The sequence below is a fragment of the Otolemur garnettii genome, unplaced genomic scaffold (genome assembly GCF_000181295.1).
Source record: "Otolemur garnettii isolate 467f Iridium unplaced genomic scaffold, OtoGar3 scaffold00020, whole genome shotgun sequence".
Classification (NCBI taxonomy): domain Eukaryota; kingdom Metazoa; phylum Chordata; class Mammalia; order Primates; family Galagidae; genus Otolemur; species Otolemur garnettii.
This window is the reverse complement of record NW_003852415.1, coordinates 26,810,434-26,830,662: the sequence shown is the minus strand read 5'-3', so window position 1 is coordinate 26,830,662 and position 20,229 is coordinate 26,810,434. Positions and strand designations below refer to the sequence as shown.

Genomic DNA, 20,229 nt, shown 5'->3' with positions numbered 1-20,229 from the left:
GCCCGGCTATTTTTTGGTTGCAGCCGTCATTGTTGTTTGGCGGGCCCAGGTCGGATTCGAACCCGCCACCTAAGGTGTATTTGGCTGGCGCCCCAGCAGCTTGAGCCACGGGCACCAAGCCATTAAAAATAATTTTAAATGGAAGCAATAGATTATTTTTTGTTCTAGATTTCAGAGCTAAAGATATATAGTATTCAGGATGTATGATTTATGTAACACTATTTGTCATTATTTGCCCTGTGTTGGGTCTATTTTATTTATTTTCATCTATTTTTGTTAAGTGATTAATTCAAAATTCTCTAGTAAAAATAAATATCTAAAAATCAGAAAATCTCAAAAAAGATTCTTAAATATTCTTAATATTTTCCTATAAAATCATTTGCCTCAATGACTATATCATTTTCTTTTTTTCTTTTGGATTAATATAAGGATACATACAATTAGGTTAGATTGCTTGCTTTTGTTTTGTTGCAAAAATCAATTGAGCAACATGTTTCATGTCCACTCTACAATTAGGCAATGATTTGACTTCTTTGATTATATGTAACATTTTCAATATCACAATGAATATACTAAAGAAAGCACTAAAACTACAACAAGAGTATTGACTATTATTCATACTGCTTATTCCATGTTCTAATACACAGAAACAATCATGAAGTGTGCTATTACTATAGAATGCTTCAATTAGCTTAGGTCTATCCACTATGACAAGTATAATGCAAAGCAGATAATAACAAGGTTGGTCGCTGCATTCAACTTTTCATTTAGTAAGCAATTAGAAATATATTATTTCGAATTGTTAATTTTTCCCTAAGAAAATGAAAAATACCAAACTTGCAACTGACCAAGAATAAGAACTTTGACTATACCATCTACAATAGTTTTAGTCAAAGAGATAAGACACTTAGACCATTTATACTTCATAAAGAACTTCAGGAGTTTCATAAATATTAATAATTTGTATGCCTCCCACATATGTTGAGTGAACATACTTCACTATCTTCTTCTTTCTTATTTGTATTTGCACCTTAATTTTTTCATTAATCCACAAATTATATTAAAATAAAAATTCATAAACACAAATCATGAAAATGATTTTTTTATGTTCACAAAATCTGTCCATGGGACCACAATAAATTATTCTTTAAATTTTTATTTTTAATTCCCAAAAATTATATATGCATGAGTTACAATGTGATGTTTTAATATATATTTACATTATGGAATGATTAAATCAAGCAACTGAGCATATACATCACTTTGAATCCTTATTTTTATTTTTGTGCTGAGAACCTTTAAAACTCTACTATTTTAGCAATTTTGGAATATTCAATACATTAACTGTAGTATCAATGCTATTCAAAAGATCTAATACTGATTCCTACTATCTAACTAAAACTTTGTACCCTTTGAACATCTCCCCATTTCCCACACCTCCTCATAACTTCTCTTCTACCTTCTACTTCTGTAATTTCAGCCTTTTTATAATCCACATATAACTGAGATCATGTAAATATTTGCCTGAGTCTCATTATAATTTAATACATATATTATTCACCAACTATGATGCACGTCACCTGTTGTCATCACCTGTTGTCATCACCTGTTGTCATCACCTGTTGTCATCCGTAGTCAAGGTTTCACGTCTTCTTTCTCTTTTTTTTTTTTTGAGACAGGAGCCTCCAGCTGTCCCCCTAGGTAGAGTGCTATGACATCACAGCTCACAGCAACCTCCAACTCCTGGGCTCAAGCGAGTCTCCTGCCTCAGCCTTCCGAGCAGCTGGGACCATAGGCACCTGGCTATTTTTTGGTTACAGCCATCATTGTTGTTTGGCGGGCCGGGCTGGATTTGAACCTGCCACCTTGGGTATACGTGGCTGGTGCCTTAGCCACTTGAGCAACAGGCGCCGAGCCTCTTCATTCTTATTTACAATTGTTCATTGAGTAATTCACTAGTACACTATTTTTTAAATCCATATGATTAAAAAAAATAACCAAAATAAGAGCCATAAATGCCCACATTTATCTGTCGACTTTTTTCCACAATGGTATCTCTCTTTCATAAATCATACTCAATATTTAATGCAAGTTGATAAATGTAATGATTCAAATGCCTACAGAAATGTCTACTGGGTACATAATCATTTGCCTCATTGAGTATACTTTCTTCATTAATCACCCTGATTGTTGGAAAATGACTAATCAACATAAGGTTTCATGTCAATTCTATATCTCTATTGGACTATGGTTGATCTTTTCTTCTTATACTTAATCTTTCTTTTAATATTGCAGTGAATACTCTTAAGATGAGAACACTATTACTCATACTGGTGTCCACGCTACTACACACAGAGCCAACCAGAGAGACCACTGAAAAAGCCTTAAATTAGCTTGGGTGTGTCCATTCTAAAGAGTGGAAACCAGAGCAAATGGTAAGATGATTTAGATATTTTCTCTATTAATCTTTGCATCTATAATTCATTATTCAATCATTTAGGTATCTAGAATTTGGCTTAATGTATATTTCACCCGCTCTTAACAAGAAACAACAACAAATTTCCATTAATCTAGAATAAGAATATTGGCCATTATTGATATTATCTATATTACTATTATTAAGAAATAACACCTTTGAACCATTCATTTCTTAACTGATTTAGTATATTCAATATATATTATATTTTTTCTTTTTTACTCATTTCTTCATAATTAGATGCTTCACCAGTCTCATCTTTACTTATTATGCTTATACATTATTTTTTTATTTTAAAATAGTTTTTAATAATAAAATTTGTACATTTGAGGGGTACAACATGATCTTTTCTTTGCATATAGATTCTTTTATTGATCCATTTCTTATAAAAGAATCAAAATCCATGCAAATAAAGACCCCAAAATGATCCTTGAAAAACTATGTATAAGATCATTTACACTTAATGATCTTTGATTGATTGATTTATATTTTGGATCTCAGAGTTCCACACATGTGTATTCATTACCTATGACTCAAAACATCAGAAGTCATCATTGATCCAAGCTTGGGGTCTTGTTTTGTTTTTGTTTTTTTCTTTTTATCAATCTTTGTTTATTAATCAATTAACTAATTTCCTAATAATAAAATCAACACTTGTGAAGTTCAAATATCTAGAATATGAATGATCCTTAAATAGTCCTCCACCTGTATATAGAATAATTTGGTACATCAACATATCCCCTTCAGTAATCACCCTTAAGTTTTTGTATATAGATTAGGCAATATATTACATATCAATTCCATATTGATCAATAAGTCATGATTGGCTTTCTTTGATTATATGTATTTCATACTCTTCAAACAAGGAGTGTACTTCCACAAAAACTCACCTTGGCTTCTATACACCAAACACACAGCAGCGACCACCATCTTATGACTGTAGAAGAATCCTCAAACCAGCTTCAGTTTGTCCATTCTGAGGAGTACAAAACAGAGCAGTTTATACAAAAAAAAAAAAAAAAAAAAAAAATCAGGGCCATAGTCCCATTGAATCTTCCTTCTACATTTAATTATAAATTAAAAGACTTTATAGTCATTTAGGTATTTACTAATTTGTATAGCATATACATTTTCTGGACAAAACACGACCTCCACTTGGACTGACCCAGAGTAATAAAGTTGACCATGACTTATCAGTGTGTCTAAGACCATTAAATGAGGTAACACCTTGATCCACTTATTTCTTAATGGAAATCATTGTTTTCAATATATATACATATATATTACAGGTGAGGGGATGCCATCATGTTGCTCGTGGTTAAAAGGGCCGCCCTTAGGGGTTTAGGCGGCCCCAGTTATGCCCGAGCACATGCTCTGGCGCTACAGCCCGACCCCCGACGCCACGCGAAGGTGCGGCGAGGAATCAAAGGCAGCGCACTCACTTTACATTAATAATATCTCTTGCTCAACCATATGTATTGATAATTGAACAATGCAGCATCATCAAAATTGTATAATAAATCATACAGATTGATTTATACATTTACTTAATGCTTTCATCATTAATCTATTTATAATAATACTATCAAATTCACAAATCCAAAAGTAAAGGACAAGATCTTTGTACATTTCTAACATATGACCTGCAGAGTCATTTCCAATCCAGCAAGTAGACTAAATTCCTTATTGTGTTTGACCTCAAAGTCTCAGACACCTATTATTCACCTATAATGACTCACATGCCAGTGGTCATTATCATTGGTCTAGAATTAGTCCTTTTTATTGCAATCATCGCTATAATTACTAATTATCAGTAAACATTAAAGTGAATATCTATGAATCAAAAACACTTATGAACAAGCTCTCAGAACACTAGGGAACAAGATGTATATGTATCCCTTACATCTGTCTATAGATTCATTTATCTGATTTTTTCATAAATCAAACTTCAGTGTTGGGAATACACTTGCTAAGCAACATAACGTTTCATGTCCAACCCATATTTATGACTGGGTTGTGAAGAGCTTTTTTTGATTATTTTTAATACTTTTAAAATTTTACAGTGAATACCCTAAAAAGGCTACCAAAATATAATAAGAACAGTGATTATTACTCACATTCTTCTCCTGCTCCCTACCCAGAGAAGCAACAGTGGAGAATGTGATCACTCCAGTGGAGAAAGTACAGATTGCTCACTCCAGCCTCGGCCAATCCATTCTAAGAAGTACAAAGTAGAGCAGATAACAAAAATGAAAATAGAAACAATATTTCCATTGATCCATGCATGTGACTTTTCATATAGTTAGTAATTTAAGTATTTATTATTTTAGGTTAATATTTACTAATTTTTTAAATAAACTGAGAACATTAATCTTGCTATTGACACAGATCAAAAATATTACTCAATACAGTTACTGTTTTTTTTCTGAATAGACTTCATTATCTTCAGTTTATATTAATACTTTCTGAAATGAACAAATAGATTTTCATAATGGACAATGCTATACTTATTTATATTTATTTTTATTTATTATTTTCCATTGATGAATTTGTAACAATGAAATCAAAATCAATGAAAACAAAACCAAGACCATGATTCTGTTTTATTCCTAACCTCTGTCCAACCATGGCAATGAACTACACTTCTTACTGTCTTTCACCTCAGACTTCCAGATACCTATCATTCAAGCATCATATGCCACCAATCATCATCATAGGTCCAACTTTGGTACACTCTCTTCATTCTCATCTGCATTTGTTTATGAATTCATTAATTCCCCAGAAGTAATGAAATAAAATACCCTGGATAATGAAAAATCAAGGGCAAAGAATCTTGAATATCCTATATCTCTTGGCCAGGCATGGTGGCTCACACCCGTAATCCCAGCATTCTGGGGGATGAAGGTGGAGAATTACCTGAGCTCAGGAGTTTGAGACCAACCTGAAAAAGAGCAAGATCACTCTCTAATATAAGTAGCAAAATGAGCCAAGCATTGTAGCAGCCTCCAGTAGTCCCAGGTACTCGGGAAGTTGAGGCCAGAGAATTGCTCAAGCCCAAGAGTTTGAGGTTGCTATGAGCTATGATGCCATAGCACCCTATGCAGGGCAAGGAGTGAGACTCTGTCTCCAAACAAACAACAACAAAAAAAATCCTACATCTCTCTATAGACTAATTTGCCACATCTATCTACAGTTCTATCAATTGTCATCAAGGTTTCATTTATGGATTAGTCTATGTAATATTTCATATGAATTCTATATATACCACTGTGCCATGGACAGACTTCAGTGATTATATTTTACCCTATTTAAATATAGAATAAATACTCTTTATAAGACAGTATATTCCAAAAAAAAATGGGACTTTAACTGTTACATTATTTCAAAATGCCAGACACACCGAGGCAAACATAATCACTTCAAATGCATCCATTCTGAGGAGTACAAAGTCAAAAGGTGATTAGTAAAAGAAGTAACATCCATAAACCATGTCATTCAGTGTTTTTAATACATAATCAATAGAATCTATTGCTTTGTAACATATCTTCATGATGGGACAATGCTTCCCTTATTCATATTTATTTATTTATACTTGCTTATTGATTCTTTTTATAACTTTAATACATCTAATAAAATAAATCAATAATAATGAAGTAACAATAAAATCAAGGCCATGAAGACAAAATCTAAGATTATGAACTTTACAAATGTCTAAGGATCATTTCCAATAGAGTGAGTAGGTGAGATTTTCTTTTGTTTTGGACCTCTCAGTTTCAAACACATATTTTTCATCATCTGGGATTTATTAATGATGGTGACCAGTCATCAATATTGGTCAAAGCTTGGGCCTCATGCAATGTTTTATATAATCACATATCTATCATTCAGTCATGGTTGGCTTTCTTGGAGTATATTAAGCCCATCTTATTAATATATGTAATATCCTGTGAAAAATACTCAAACAAAAAGAAGAATTACAACTATTACTCAAATTGCTTTCTATGTCACCAACTCAAGTGTGTCCATTCTGCAGAGTACAGCAGAGTAGAAGATAAGATTGAGATCTTTTTTTCATTGCACCTTGCAATTAGTCAGTCATTTAGGTTTTTATTAACAAGGGATAATATATATTTCTTTTTCTCCAAAGAAAAGAAAAATTGAAATTTTCTACTAACTTACAGTAAGAATATTGGTTATTATTTCAGTATCATCCATGTTATCCTTAGCTAAAGATGATTATTTCCTTTTTTTATTTTTTATTTTTGGAGATAGAGTCTCAGTTTGTTGCCCTTAGTAGAGTGCTATTGCATCACAGCTCACAGCAACCTCCACCTCTTGGGCTTAAGCGATTTTCTTGCCCCACCCTCCCAAGTAGCTGGGACTACAGGAGCCCACCACAACAACTGGCTATTTTTGTTGCAGTTGACACTGCTGTTTTAGCTGGCCAGGGACAGGTTCAAACCCACCACCCTTGGTATATGGGGCCAGCACCCTACTCACTGAGCCACACACAGGCACCGCCCAACCATGTATTCTTAATGGACTTATGTGGACTTATGTCTTCAATATATATTAATGGCTCCTCTTATCTATGTATTTTTATACTGAATGATGCTTAAATTATTCATAAACAAAGTTTCCATAAAGTTTGTGAAATTTCAGCACATGAACTTTATGGATAGCCTGTATTTATATATATTTTTCTATTGATTCTTTCATGGATCTAGCTGCAATAACAGAATCAAAATCCATTAACATAAAAATCAAAAACATGATCCTGTATATTCCTAAATCTGCCTATAGGATTATTTCCAACATAGGCAGGAGACTAGATTTCTTTTATATGGAACCTCAAAGTTGCAAACATAACAATATTTGTTACTTATGATCATATGGCACCAGTTGTCATCATTAACATTGAAGATTGGTTCCCTTTTTCTCATTGACTTCTACATTTGTCTATTGATTAATTCTTCATTTCACTAGTAAGAATAACTATATGTCACAAAAACATAAATAACAAGATATATTTTATAGTTATCTACAGAATCATTTGTCACATTGATTATGTTTCTTTCATTAATCCTTTTTAAATTTATAAATATTGATTAATCAACATACATTTAAGGGCAATGTCATATTTATCAATGAGCCATGGCTGACCACCTTGGATTGTATGTAAAGTTTTTAATAATACAGCAAACTCACACCCAAAGCAAGACAAGAACCTTACCTATACTCACGTTGGTCTCTATGCTCACAGCACATAGACACAATCATAGAGCTCATCACTACACGGAAGAGTGCTTAAATCAGTTTGGGAACAGCCATTCTGAGAGTACAAAGCAGAAAAGATCATAAAAAGATTGAAATATTCTGTCCTTTCATCCTTGCATTCTTCTTTTCATTTTCTTAGTCATTTAGGTATATATCTGTGGATTTCAGTACTTCTAATATATATATTAATAGTTTTATTGTTCCATCATATATTTTCATAACTGGACAATGCTTCACACTCTTTACATATATTTTTTCATTGATTCATTGATCCAATTATAAAAATAAAATGCAAGAACATGAAGCCCAAGAACATAATCTTTATATTCCTAACATCTATCTATAGGATCAGAACATATACACCTGATTGTTTTATTGTGTTGGACCTCAGACTTCCAGACCTGTATTCATCGTCCATGACTCATACGCCACCAGTCGTCATCATTAGTCCAAGATTGACTCTACTTTTCTTCATTCATTTCAACATTTATTTCTTGAAATAACTCATTAATTGGTTAATAATTCTATAATAATGACTATATATACATACAAAAAACTCAAGAATAAATTTATTCTTAAGTAATAATTATAAAATAATGGGCTTATTATATTTTATACTTTTTAATAATAACAAGAATACCTTTAAAAAAAACACAAGAATTTTTACTATTACTCACAGGAATCTTTGTCACAACCCTTAGAGACAGCCGTAGAGTTTGTGGTCATGGCAGAGTGCTCACAACAGATTGGGGCATACATTCTGAAGAGTATAAAACAGACTAGATGTTAATAACTGGTAACTTATCTTCATTAGACCTTGTACTACCCTTTCATTTTCACTGTAATTTAGATATTTCTTAATCTGTCTTAATAAAATTAACTGACCAAGAATAATAATTGACTATTTCTTATATTCAGTGCCTTTAAAATTCATAGACAAACAGACAATATATTCTTTATCCCCCTGTGTCATAAAACTACAGTCTTCTCTATTTCTTGACTAGCCACATATATTCGTAGTAGAGCAATACTTTACCCTTTTAACAAAATTAACATATATATTTATTTATTGGTTCTGTCATTGATCTGCTTAAAATAATCAAATCAAAATTTATTGACAACATACTTGTTCTTAAGAATTACTTACCTCAGCTTATTCGATACCCACATAAGTAACCACCAAAACGATCATCAGTGGAAAGTGATTAAATCAGTCCTGATACACATTTATAATTCTGTAAATTACAAAGCAGATGTTGAAACCACCACCAAAGAATATTTTGCTTTATATGGATACCCTTTATTAGTGGATTAATTGAAATCTTTGGTAGTTTATGGATTTTAGAACTTCCTTATGATTGGCCGATGGTTAGTTTAGAGATAATTTTTAATACACTAATAAATATAATAAAGTTCATCACCCAAGACAAGAAAAACAACTATCCCTAAAATGGATAATAGTCTCCATGTCCCTCCTAATGTAGGAGACAATAACAGGTCAACTTTTAAATGGACTGTATTTAAATAGAATTAATCTACCATATTTTTTTGTGTATAATGTACATCCACATTTCTGGCCAACTTTCAGGAAAAAAAATTCATTTTAATTTTTAATTTGAATTTGTATATGATTACATTTAGGTACCTCTTTATATTATAAAGGAAATCTAGTATTCATTTTTTAACATAAAATGGTTACAAGAAAATTCATGTAACAATTACAAAACACAGGTAAAAGAAATTTTATGTACCAGTAAGTAAAAACTAGTGCTACACATGTATAATGGATATCTTAATATTTCCCTCAAAAATTTGGACAAAAAAGTGCACAATATACAGGGCAAAATATAGTAAATGATTGTTTCATAGAACAATCTCATCAATGGTCTATGGTTTCCCTTGTTTATGAATGTATAAGTATGTATACCTCTGTAAATATGTATGTCCTGATGGATTAATTAAATCATCTACCTGCATTTCTAATGAAAATGAACAGGGTAAAAAGTCAGCAACTCAGAACTAAAATATAACATTCATCTGTCTAAATATTTAATCCTCAAAGTGGGCAGAGCCTGGATCTTATTTTGTATCAGGACAACAATTACGTGGAATTAGAACCTATGCTTCTTATTGGCCATACCTTGTCCCTCTTTTGTTTAGTTAGCAGGTTACTCTTTTACTTATTTAATACCTTTTTACTTATGTATTATTAAAATAAAAAACTACCAATTTACTCTATAACCAGACCAAACACATTGACTATCACAAAAATCTGTCCACAGGCTCCTCATCCAAACCATGCTTCAATTGTTAATGTTTTCATGGGCCTTGGTCAATCAGAAATAGTCATAATATTTGCCTATAATAGATTCTTTGCTTCTTTCTTTTATACATTGGTGTATTGACTCAGTCACTTCAGGAGGAGTTGGGGGATGTAAAGTTTCATAATAAGATGTATATGTTTAATAATCATTGGTTCACACCAACAAAACACCATCATTGGTCCCCATTTAATATTTGTCATCCTTCATTTATATATTTGATTACGTTTCAATGATTATATTAATTCAATACTTAAGAATCTTAAAACTCAACAACAAGAAATTAGACTATCCTAACCCCTCTCCATAGATCACCTCTTAAAGAGGGGAATACATAGTTCCCATTGTGTAATAGATTCAGTTTATCAGATGAATAGATTAATAACTATCTCCAATTCATACCAATCCAATACTCTTAATTGGTTAAGGATTCATCATCTTCCATTTATTTTGTCTGTATTTTAGAGATGACAATGAACAACTACAAACCTACCATTTTACTCCACACACAAAATATTGACAATATTGTACATCTTGGCATGTGGCTAATATATGTCTATGGAGGGAGATTTTAACACAATTGTGACTAAAATAAAATTGAATAATCAATTTTTACATTAATCAATTAACTGAATAATTAACTATAAAAGTGAATAAAATGGTCTTACTTTTTTGAAATTAATTAAATATAGATGTGCTAAATTAATCCACATAACTTTTCTTCTTTTTAAATGTAGCCATTTATTCCTTTGCAATAATAGATTTAACATGCATAAAAATCACCAATCCAGAAGCAATTACTTTGCTACTTACAGGTTTCTATATATATTTTTCAAAAAGATAATAACCAAGATCTTTCTCACTCAATCCAGAGAATGATTGGATTATTGTGCGTCCATTCTGTAGAATACAAAGTAAATATGACCACTTACAGGTTTCTGTATATATTTTTCAAAAAAATAACCAAGATCTTTCTCACTCAATCCATAGAATGATTAGGTTATTGTGTGTCCATTCTGTAGAATACAAAGTAAATATAAAAATAGATAGATTAGACAGACACACAGATAAATCTAGATTCAGATCTTTTAAATATAGTCCAAGTCAATAATAACTCATTAGGAATAAACCTTTGTGATTACCATATATTTAAACTATGGATGGCATACCTATGGATTAATTGACTCAGTATTAATTTCACTACTACAATGAATACAAAACAAGAGAATAAAAACTATGACCATTATATATATATATATATATATATATCTGTTTATATGCCCTCTATCCAAATGGGGAAGAGTTAAATCTAATTTCCAAATAAATCCTGCTTAAAACAATTAGATTAATCTAAATCTTAGATTCCAGCTAATTCTTAGCAATTGTGTATATATGTATACAAACACATGGAGGTAAATAGTTATAAATAGTAAATAGTATACCTTCATATATATACATGGAGGTAAAAAAGTTACACATGGAACCATTTTTATATTGCGGTTTTTTTCTATACCATCAATACATAAAAGGAAATCCTATGTAAATATAATGTATTCATAAGTCCAAAAATGTAAGAACCTAAGTCTCTTTTCCTTACCTGGAAAGCAACTATGTAAAACTAAATTAATTACACTTTTTCCTCTATAAATATGTTCTTCATTGGTCCGTGCTTTAGCTTTATTTTAAATAGCTGATAGAGTTATTAACTTATTTTATTTTCACATTTATAAAAATACCATTATATCTATGACTCCACAGATACCAGAAAATATTAATGCCTTTCCATATGTTCACTAGATGCAGAGAAAAAGACAGATCATTTTTCTTATTTTTTTAATTAAACTTAGGAACTGAATTTAAACATAGTGAAGATTATAAGATTAATCATATCTGGTTAAGTGACATATTTTCCACATAGATCTATGAGTTAGCCTCTCCCAATTAGTTATTCAACCATAATTAATTTAACTATTTTGTCCTTTTCTTAATTAAAAAACAAATAACCTAAGCCAGAACAACAACATGGACTTTAACATCCATTTATCTAAACGCTCCTTACCCAAAAGGGTCAGCTTTCATCAATTTATTTTCCTAGAACTTAATGCTTCAGAAATGTACTAGTAATGACTCTTATTGCATTACATACTTGCATATTTGGATCAAGAATAACCTGCTTTATCTTTATTTACTCATACAGTAAATATAGTACTTTCTTCAATTTATTCATGCATTCCTTTACTAAAAATATTACAATCCATACTCAAAAGCCCAAAAAGAACAAAATAAGCTTACTTCCTATGATGATGATGAACAGGAATCTTTTTGCAATGGACCTCAGAGTTATAGGGTTTAATCAAAATCTTTGATTCAGACACCCCAGGGTACTCATCATAGATCCAAGATAAGCAAACTTTTTCTTCATTTATACTTTTGTTTATTGATCCATTCATTGACTCACTGGCAGTAATATCTGTGCAGTAATATCTATTCCCAGATCAATACCTGTGAATTCAAGAACAATAACCTTGAATATAAAATAAAACCAAGATCAGTTTACTGGCTCTTTTTTCATAGACTCTATCTTTTGGGGGGTTTTTTGACTCTATCTTTTTTTAATGAACCAGATCTGTTTTTGTAGTGGCCCTCAGTGAAGCATATATAGATCAATTAGCATTCTTGATTTCTAGTCATCTCATTCCAACTACCTTTCATCTTTCTTTGTACTGCTCCATCAATGAGGAGCTAATCGGACTTTGCACATAATGTTAATGTACAATAACAGCATTTTCCAATATACTCAATCAGTACTAGAAATGTGCAACTAAGAATTGAATTTAAAAATTCATTTCCTGGCTCGGCGCCTATAGCTCAACCGGCTAAGGCGCCAGCCACGTACACCTAAGGTGGCGGGTTCGGATCCCCAGCCCGGACCCGCCAAACAACAATTACGGCTGCAACCAAAAAATAGCCGGGCGTTGTGGCGGGCGCCTGTGGTCCCAGCTACTTGGGAGGCGGAGGCAAGAGACTCGCTTGAGCCCAGGAGTTGGAGGTTGCTGTGAGCTGTAATGCCATGGCACTCTACCCAGGGAGAAAGCTTGAGGCTCTGTCTCAAAAAAAAAAAAAAAAAAAAAAAAAAAATTCATTTCCTGGCTCAGTGCCTGTAGCTCAAGTGGCTAAGATGCCAGCCACTCACACCAGAGCTAGCGGGTTCAAATCCGTCCCAGGCCTGCCAGACAATGACAACTACAACCAAAAAATAGCCAGGCGTTGTGACTGGTGCCTGTAGTCCCAGCTACTCGGAAGGCTGAGGCAAGAGAATTGCTTAAGCCCAGGAGTTGGAAGTTGCTGTGAGCTGTGACAGCCCTCTACCCAGGGCAATAGCTTGAGACTCTGTCTCAAAAATAAAATAAAATAAAATAAAAATTCATTTTCTACAATTATTTTAAATATAAATAGGTACATGTAGATGCAGCAACCATATTGGGCAATACAATATACATTTTATTTATTTTTTTTTTTTTTTTGAGACGGAGCCTCAAGCTATCCCCCTGGGTAGAGTGCCATGGCATCATGCTCACAGCAACCTCCAACTCCTGGGCTCAAGCGAGTCTCCTGCCTCCGCCTCCCAAGTAGCTGGGACCACAGGCGCCCGCCACAACGCCCGGCTATTTTTTGGTTGCAGCCGTCATTGTTGTTTGGCGGGTCCGGGCTGGGGATTCGAACCCGCCACCTCAGGTGTACGTGGCGGCGCCTTAGCCAGTTGAGCCACAGGCGCCAGCCACAATATACATTTTATTACTGAATGAGTCTTAAATGCAGTGTAAAAATAAGATGAATTATCAATCATTCTGAAAATGAATGTCTTCCATCTTATTTTTAACTACACTTGTACTTAATTGGATAATCACAATTTTTGTTTCATAACACGTTCATATCATTACTCTATATATGGCTTACTGTAAATAATTCAAAGAACACTAAAGAAGAACTGACCCCAATTCATAAGATTGTCTACTGTTTTGTACTAAATAAAGTCTTTAGGTTCCTTACCCACAAAGGATAACAGCCAAGTAGAGACTGATTAAATCAGCCATGGTCTTCGTTCTGTGTAGATACTAACTTTCAAAAGCATGAAAAATACACATCAAGACTGATTTTAAAAAATACATTAGTTGTGTGGTATTAAATTAATGACAAAGTTGATTCAAGTATCCCAAAATATCACTTATTATTTTTTCTTTTAACTATTAATACAAAAAACACTTAAATTCATCACACAAAACAAGAACTATTAATATTGCACACATCTGTCTATAGGCAGATATACCCACATACTAAGAAGTTAGATAATCTTTTATTTGATAGAATCAACTTCTGTAGAAATGGATAAATTTAAATTCATGATTCATGGTATATTTTTAACAATGGCCTATGCTTGATCCTACATATTGTATTGATTCAATCATTCATCATTTTATTTATTCACTTACAGAAAGACCCATGGAATATTTGATTATACATTCACATAAACACAGACACAAGTCTATGAAAACCCCATGCAGAAATGCTTACGTTTATGTTTAAGCATCTATATTCCCATACCAAAACTAGGAACAGGGTATAACTAGAATAGACAATGAATCATTAGGTTTACTTCTTCCTGGCCTATGCTTAGCCCTCTTTCAGAATATTAGCTCTGATAACATACTCTATTCACATGTAACAACTCATCAATATATGAGAATTTACTAACATTAGATAAAAGTCTTAACACTGCTATATTTCTAAGTGTCTATTACCTACAGAGATTTAAAAACTAGAATTTTTCTTGTTTTTGATAAAATGCAGTGAACAATACTTTACTAATAACAATTTAATTAGTAATAATGAGATGAAGTGTGCTCATTCTTATTTCCAATTAAACTGCTAAACAACAATGAGAACTGCAACAATAAAATAGCCAGGTGTTGTGGTGGGTGCCTGTAGTCCCAGCTACTTGGGAGGCTGAGGCAAGAGAATCATTTAAGCCCAAGAGTTTTAGGTTGCTGTGAGCTGTGACGTCACAGCCCTCTACTGAGGGTGACACAGTGAGATTCTTGTCTCAGAAATAATAATAATAAAAAAATAAAATTTAAAAATAAAAAATAAAAACTCATTTCCAAAAAAGATAAAAGGAAGGCCATTTTAAATAATGGACCTCAGAGTTACAGATGGCTTTAATCAAAGTTTTTGATTCAGACACCCTCCAATCTCATCATAGGTCCAGGTTTGGCAGTTCTTTCTCCATTTACTTACACCTTCATTTTCCCATGAATTATAAATTTCCAAAAATAATATCCTTGACATAACTATAATATCTGTAGGTGCAAAATCCACAAAGCTGGGCTGGGTGCCTGTAGCTCAAGTGGCTAAGGTGCCAGCCACACACACCAGAACTGGCGGGTTCAAATCCATCACGGGCCTGCCAAACAACAACTACAGCCACAAAAAATAGCCAGGTGTTGTGGCGGGTGCTTGTAGTCCAAGCTACTTGGGAGGTAGAGATAAGAGAATCACTTAAGCCCAAGAGTTGGAGGTTGCTGTGAGCTGTCATGCCACAGCACTCTACCCAGGGCAACAGCTTGAGGCTCTATCTCAAAAAAAAAAAAAAAAAAAAACCTCCACAAACCTAACAGACTAATCTTAGTACTGTACATGTGAAATAATCAGTAAGCCTTCCTTTGTGTCACTATGATCAACATAAAGGTTCCAAGATCCATGTTCATTAAATCTATCCAATGTTAAAGATGGTATAATGAACAATCAAAATCCACAAAGGTAACCCACCAATTAGAACACAGGCAATATGTTTCACTTTCTAAGAGCTTTTCCAAAATGGTTAACAGCCTAAATGTCAACCAAAATGGAAATGCTTAAATCACTTATGGTGAAGAAACATTATGGAATATCAAATAGCTCTGAAAATTAAATTCCTTCCATCTCTTTTCAAAATTAATCCCAGTTATACTAAAAGTGGTATCTTACCTATAATATTTTCCTACTACTGATCCTTACATGGTGTTCTTTTATTTCATTTCCATATATGCCCTTTTCTTCCATTTTTCTATCATCACACATGAAAAAAACATACAAATCAAGAACAAAAGTGCTGATACTATCATTGCTTCTTACCCAGTGAAGCATTAGCCATATTCTTCATCACAGGGGAATTACCAAATCCAATCTGGTATGCCCATTGTAGAGGAAAAGACAGATTTCAAAAAAAAAATAATAATAAAAAGTGTAAATGTGTAATAGATTTTAAATAGAGATTAGTTCTGCATTATTAGACTAATCATAAATAGTAGTTTGTGTTACACTTTGATCTTCAACCCAATAGTGGTATCCTGTTCATGTACTGATTTAATTTTTAATATGAAATATTAATCCTATCAATGGACTAAACTGATTTTATTAAAATATTTACTGATTCTTTCATTTATTCATTTAATAATTCTACAGATAATTTAATTATCTACTCTTTTTCCTAAAGAAAACACAAAATAGTAGTAGCTGCACCTACTACCTAAAACACAATCCTATTACCTACAACTATCTGTATTGGCTCTGTCTGCACTGATTAACTTTCCACAGTGATACAAATGTTCTCTCCCAGTGCTGTCCACTATGGCAGACACTGGCCACATGTGGCTTGGCCTGTGCCTAGTGTGTCTGAGGAACTGAGTTTTTATCTTTATTCAATTTGAATTTAAATGTTCATAGCAAAGTGTATCTAAAGAGTGGGTCTATAAGACCCTTCCATAAACAAGAGGATAGGGAGGATTAATCATGTTCCTTCATACATAACATATACTTCTCACTAGTATCTGGTTTGCTTTCTTTAAAATAATAAAATGAGAGATGAAATTAAGTGATAGCACCAATATTCATGAACCCTAAGGATACTGGATGAAAACTTAGTGACACTAACATCTACCTATTCTTTTATCACTAGCAAAATCATCAAAAATACATTTGGATTTTTCTTTTTAAATAAAAATCAGTGAGAACAAAAGCATTTGTCATTATTATATTCACATTTTTAATTTTCATATTTATATATTTTCTATAACTATCTAAACATTAATATGAATTTTGTTATAATAATCATATATTAATATGTTTAGCATTATTTATAATATTAAGTAATTTTGAATATAAATATTTATATTGGCTATTATTTACTATAGTAAATGTTATTATACTAATTATTTAGTTATATCATTTTTTTATCTCTTTCTAAAAGTAAGACATGCAAATTCACTGTAAGCCCAGACCATAGAGAGAACATCTATTTTTATTCTCTCCAAGGGGAAAAAGCCTTAGTCAAATTTATTTGAACTCAAAATTTCAGAAACCTGTTAACAATAAATAATCTTTAATTCATTGGTTTCTTTCATAATTGAAAAAGGTATTCTAATCCTTGTCTTAACTTATACTTTATTGATTCATTGATTTTCTTCTATTTATATAATCTATACCCATAAAGAAAAAAAAAACAAGAACACATTCTGTGACTGTGTCTAATGTCCTCTACAAGCACATTTCCCATAAATGCAATGGACCTCAGAGTTACAGCAGGGTTTAATCAGAGTAGTTGATTCAGATGCCCCACGCATACTCATCATTGATCCAGACTTGGTATTCTGTGCTTTCATTCAGTTACACTGTTCTTGATTTGCTCATTGATTGTACTAATAATACAATCACCATACACAGATTAAGAGGAAAAAAGATCCCTAAAAGATGCAGATATAGCTATGAAATTCATATCTCACAGGACTAGAGGACTGGATCTCTGTATAACAAGCATCAGTGTTGCAGAGATGAATTAATCCATTTCCTCGCATCTCATCAATGCCATATTAGCCACTGAGCTGTGCGTGAACCTATTTCATTTAATGCCCATGTTAATCATCATCTTATTTCATAGTTAAAAAGATTTTCCATTTTCATGTAATCCCCTCAATAGTTTAACAGTCTGAAACAATTTAAATAAATAAACAAATTTCAATTGGCACCAAAATAAAAGAGCATACTAAAACATGCTAAAATTGATAGATAAGTCTTTCATCTTTTGTGCTAATGAATTCAGTTGTGCTGAAATGGATTAATCATGATTCTTAATTCACAACACATAGCCATCATTGGTCAATGCATGACCACCTTTGAACTGTTTAGGTATCTAACAATTTATTGCCTTGAAATAATTTAATGAGTTTACATGATCCAGTCCCCCAAGCCACAGAATGAAACTTTGATTATCACCTACGTGGATCTCTTCTCTTCTTATTCATAGAGGTAAAAGGCAGGATCTTCACCAGAAGATAATAACTCATTTGGGAAGAACATGTTCATTCTGAAGTGTAAAAAACAAATTTTAAAGAGAATTAAATAGTCTACATTTAGCTGTTTTAAATGAACCATACTTGTATGGTAATCAATTACCCACAAACTAAGATTTGTGTCCTATTTATTAAGTACACATTTTTTTATTTTAAATAATATAATGAACACCATTGAATTCAGTACCAACATGGTTTTATTTACTGTTTCTTTGCCTAGATATAAGTATATGAAAAGATGACATTAATCATAAGTGTGGTTGTATAAACGTCCATCATTACTCCATGTTCTCTCTCAATTACATAATTATTCAATCAAGCATTGATTTAGGTAAATGTATTTCTTTTTCTTAATTAAATGGTCTCTATGCAACTTGCCTAAATACAGATCAAAAAAATTCATTTTTTTGTACAGATGACCATATATTCCTTATAAGTGATAAGAGCCTTCACTACTAATTTATTGGGACTAGGAATCTCAAGAATATTTTTATAATTGTCCATTTTTTATCATATACCTTAAAAAATAAGTTCATGCATATTGTTCTTATTCTTCATTCATTGATACAATTATTTATTCATAAGCTAATTTTATTATAATAATGTAATTCATACCCTCAAATTACAAAGGTCTATGAACAAGGTTCTTATACTCATTTCCCTCAAAGAATAATGAGGTATCTTTCTCTCTAATAATGGCCCTCAGAGTTCCAGATAGGCTTAATCAAAATCTTTTGTTCAGAAGCCACATGACATTCATCACTGTCCATGATGGACATTTTTGTTTCACTTATTGATTAATTTACCAATTCACATGTAACATAATCAAAAATCTCAAAAACAAGAGGGCTGAATTTCATAGTCTTGTCAAAATGGTTCAATGAAAAATAATGAAACCAACATCTTCTCTCACCTCTGAAACACTCACCATACAATCCATAGTCTTACAGGCTACACTGAAGGAGCTATCAGCCAGTGTCTCTCCCCAAAGGGAAATCAACCATGGCATAAAATAAAGAATAATAATTCACTCCTCTGAGAGTAAGTTAAATAACTTCTATCTTCTTTTAAAAAATGCCTCAGTTATGCTAATTTATATTAAACATAGTTCGTGGTTACTAACACATACTTGGAGTATTATACTTCATACATGGAATATTTTATTTATTTCATGTATATAGACATTTATTACTTTGAAATCCTTCAGCAAACCATTCAAAACAAGAATATAAAATCAGGAACTTATTACTTACATTAGTCTATATGCCCCTTACTCAAGATAAATTTCTTCATTGAATGGTTAAAAGTCAGCTATCTTATGTTCACTCTAGAGAAGAAAAAGTAAGTTTAAAATAGATTTAGATATTTTTAATACATCTCAGTCAAACAGAAATTGAGTAATAAAAAAATTGCTCAAGAATGTAATTTTTCGTAGCCCTATGTTGAACTTTCAGGTTTAAATAATATATTAAGTGTTATGTAACTTATAATACAATAAGTATATATACTACCTAACCCAAGAAAAAGATCTATGATTACAAATATCTGCTATATAAACAACTATTAAGTGGACAGTGACTTATCAAACACTTTTCTTAACTTAAAAAAAGACTGTCTCTCAACTAAGATACTAATAGCTTCCATGTAAAAAACAATTTTACTTCAGATTAATAATTACATTTGTTTTGTTGTATTAACATTAATAAAATATTAATAATACTTATTGTACTTCATTCAAAAAATTGCTCCTTGAATAGGTCTGTTCATCTTC

General features: G+C 32.0%; 2 long non-coding RNA genes, 8 other non-coding genes and 1 pseudogene across 11 annotated transcripts in view; all 11 read right to left on the bottom strand.

The window, feature by feature from the left end:
• The window catches only part of LOC105886717, a 26,877-nt gene extending 17,570 nt beyond the window's left edge, over positions 1-9,307 (bottom strand). Inside the window, exons 1-5 of one of the 2 annotated variants that reach the window (XR_002772530.1) lie at positions 8,901-9,307; positions 8,431-8,513; positions 7,710-7,808; positions 4,594-4,693; positions 3,367-3,452 (exon numbers count right to left, since the gene is read on the bottom strand). This is a non-coding gene — a long non-coding RNA (uncharacterized LOC105886717). Of the gene's footprint in view, positions 1-3,366; positions 3,453-4,593; positions 4,694-7,709; positions 7,809-8,430 lie in introns of both variants that reach the window. The other variant, XR_001161143.2, reaches the window with a different exon arrangement.
• On the bottom strand, positions 2,967-3,038 carry LOC111724200. The gene has a single exon (XR_002772540.1). It is a non-coding gene; the product is annotated as a small nucleolar RNA SNORD113/SNORD114 family (small nucleolar RNA).
• LOC111724234 lies at positions 3,780-3,912 on the bottom strand. The gene has a single exon (XR_002772565.1). It is a non-coding gene; the product is annotated as a small nucleolar RNA SNORA76 (small nucleolar RNA).
• Positions 4,168-4,242, bottom strand: LOC111724209. The gene has a single exon (XR_002772546.1). It is a non-coding gene; the product is annotated as a small nucleolar RNA SNORD113/SNORD114 family (small nucleolar RNA).
• On the bottom strand, positions 5,131-5,198 carry LOC111724216 (annotated as a pseudogene).
• LOC111724275 lies at positions 8,134-8,205 on the bottom strand. Its single transcript, XR_002772597.1, has one exon. It is a non-coding gene; the product is annotated as a small nucleolar RNA SNORD113/SNORD114 family (small nucleolar RNA).
• Positions 9,308-10,815: 1,508 nt separating the features above from the next.
• LOC111724189 lies at positions 10,816-19,799 on the bottom strand. Its single transcript, XR_002772531.1, has 5 exons — positions 19,712-19,799; positions 18,386-18,472; positions 16,246-16,297; positions 12,367-12,576; positions 10,816-11,090 (listed from the first exon to the last, which is right to left on the bottom strand). It is a non-coding gene; the product is annotated as an uncharacterized LOC111724189 (long non-coding RNA).
• LOC111724212 lies at positions 12,402-12,473 on the bottom strand. Its single transcript, XR_002772548.1, has one exon. It is a non-coding gene; the product is annotated as a small nucleolar RNA SNORD113/SNORD114 family (small nucleolar RNA).
• LOC111724206 lies at positions 15,266-15,339 on the bottom strand. The gene has a single exon (XR_002772543.1). It is a non-coding gene; the product is annotated as a small nucleolar RNA SNORD113/SNORD114 family (small nucleolar RNA).
• On the bottom strand, positions 17,673-17,748 carry LOC111724211. The gene has a single exon (XR_002772547.1). It is a non-coding gene; the product is annotated as a small nucleolar RNA SNORD113/SNORD114 family (small nucleolar RNA).
• LOC111724223 lies at positions 19,154-19,227 on the bottom strand. The gene has a single exon (XR_002772555.1). It is a non-coding gene; the product is annotated as a small nucleolar RNA SNORD113/SNORD114 family (small nucleolar RNA).
• Positions 19,800-20,229: the final 430 nt, after the last annotated feature.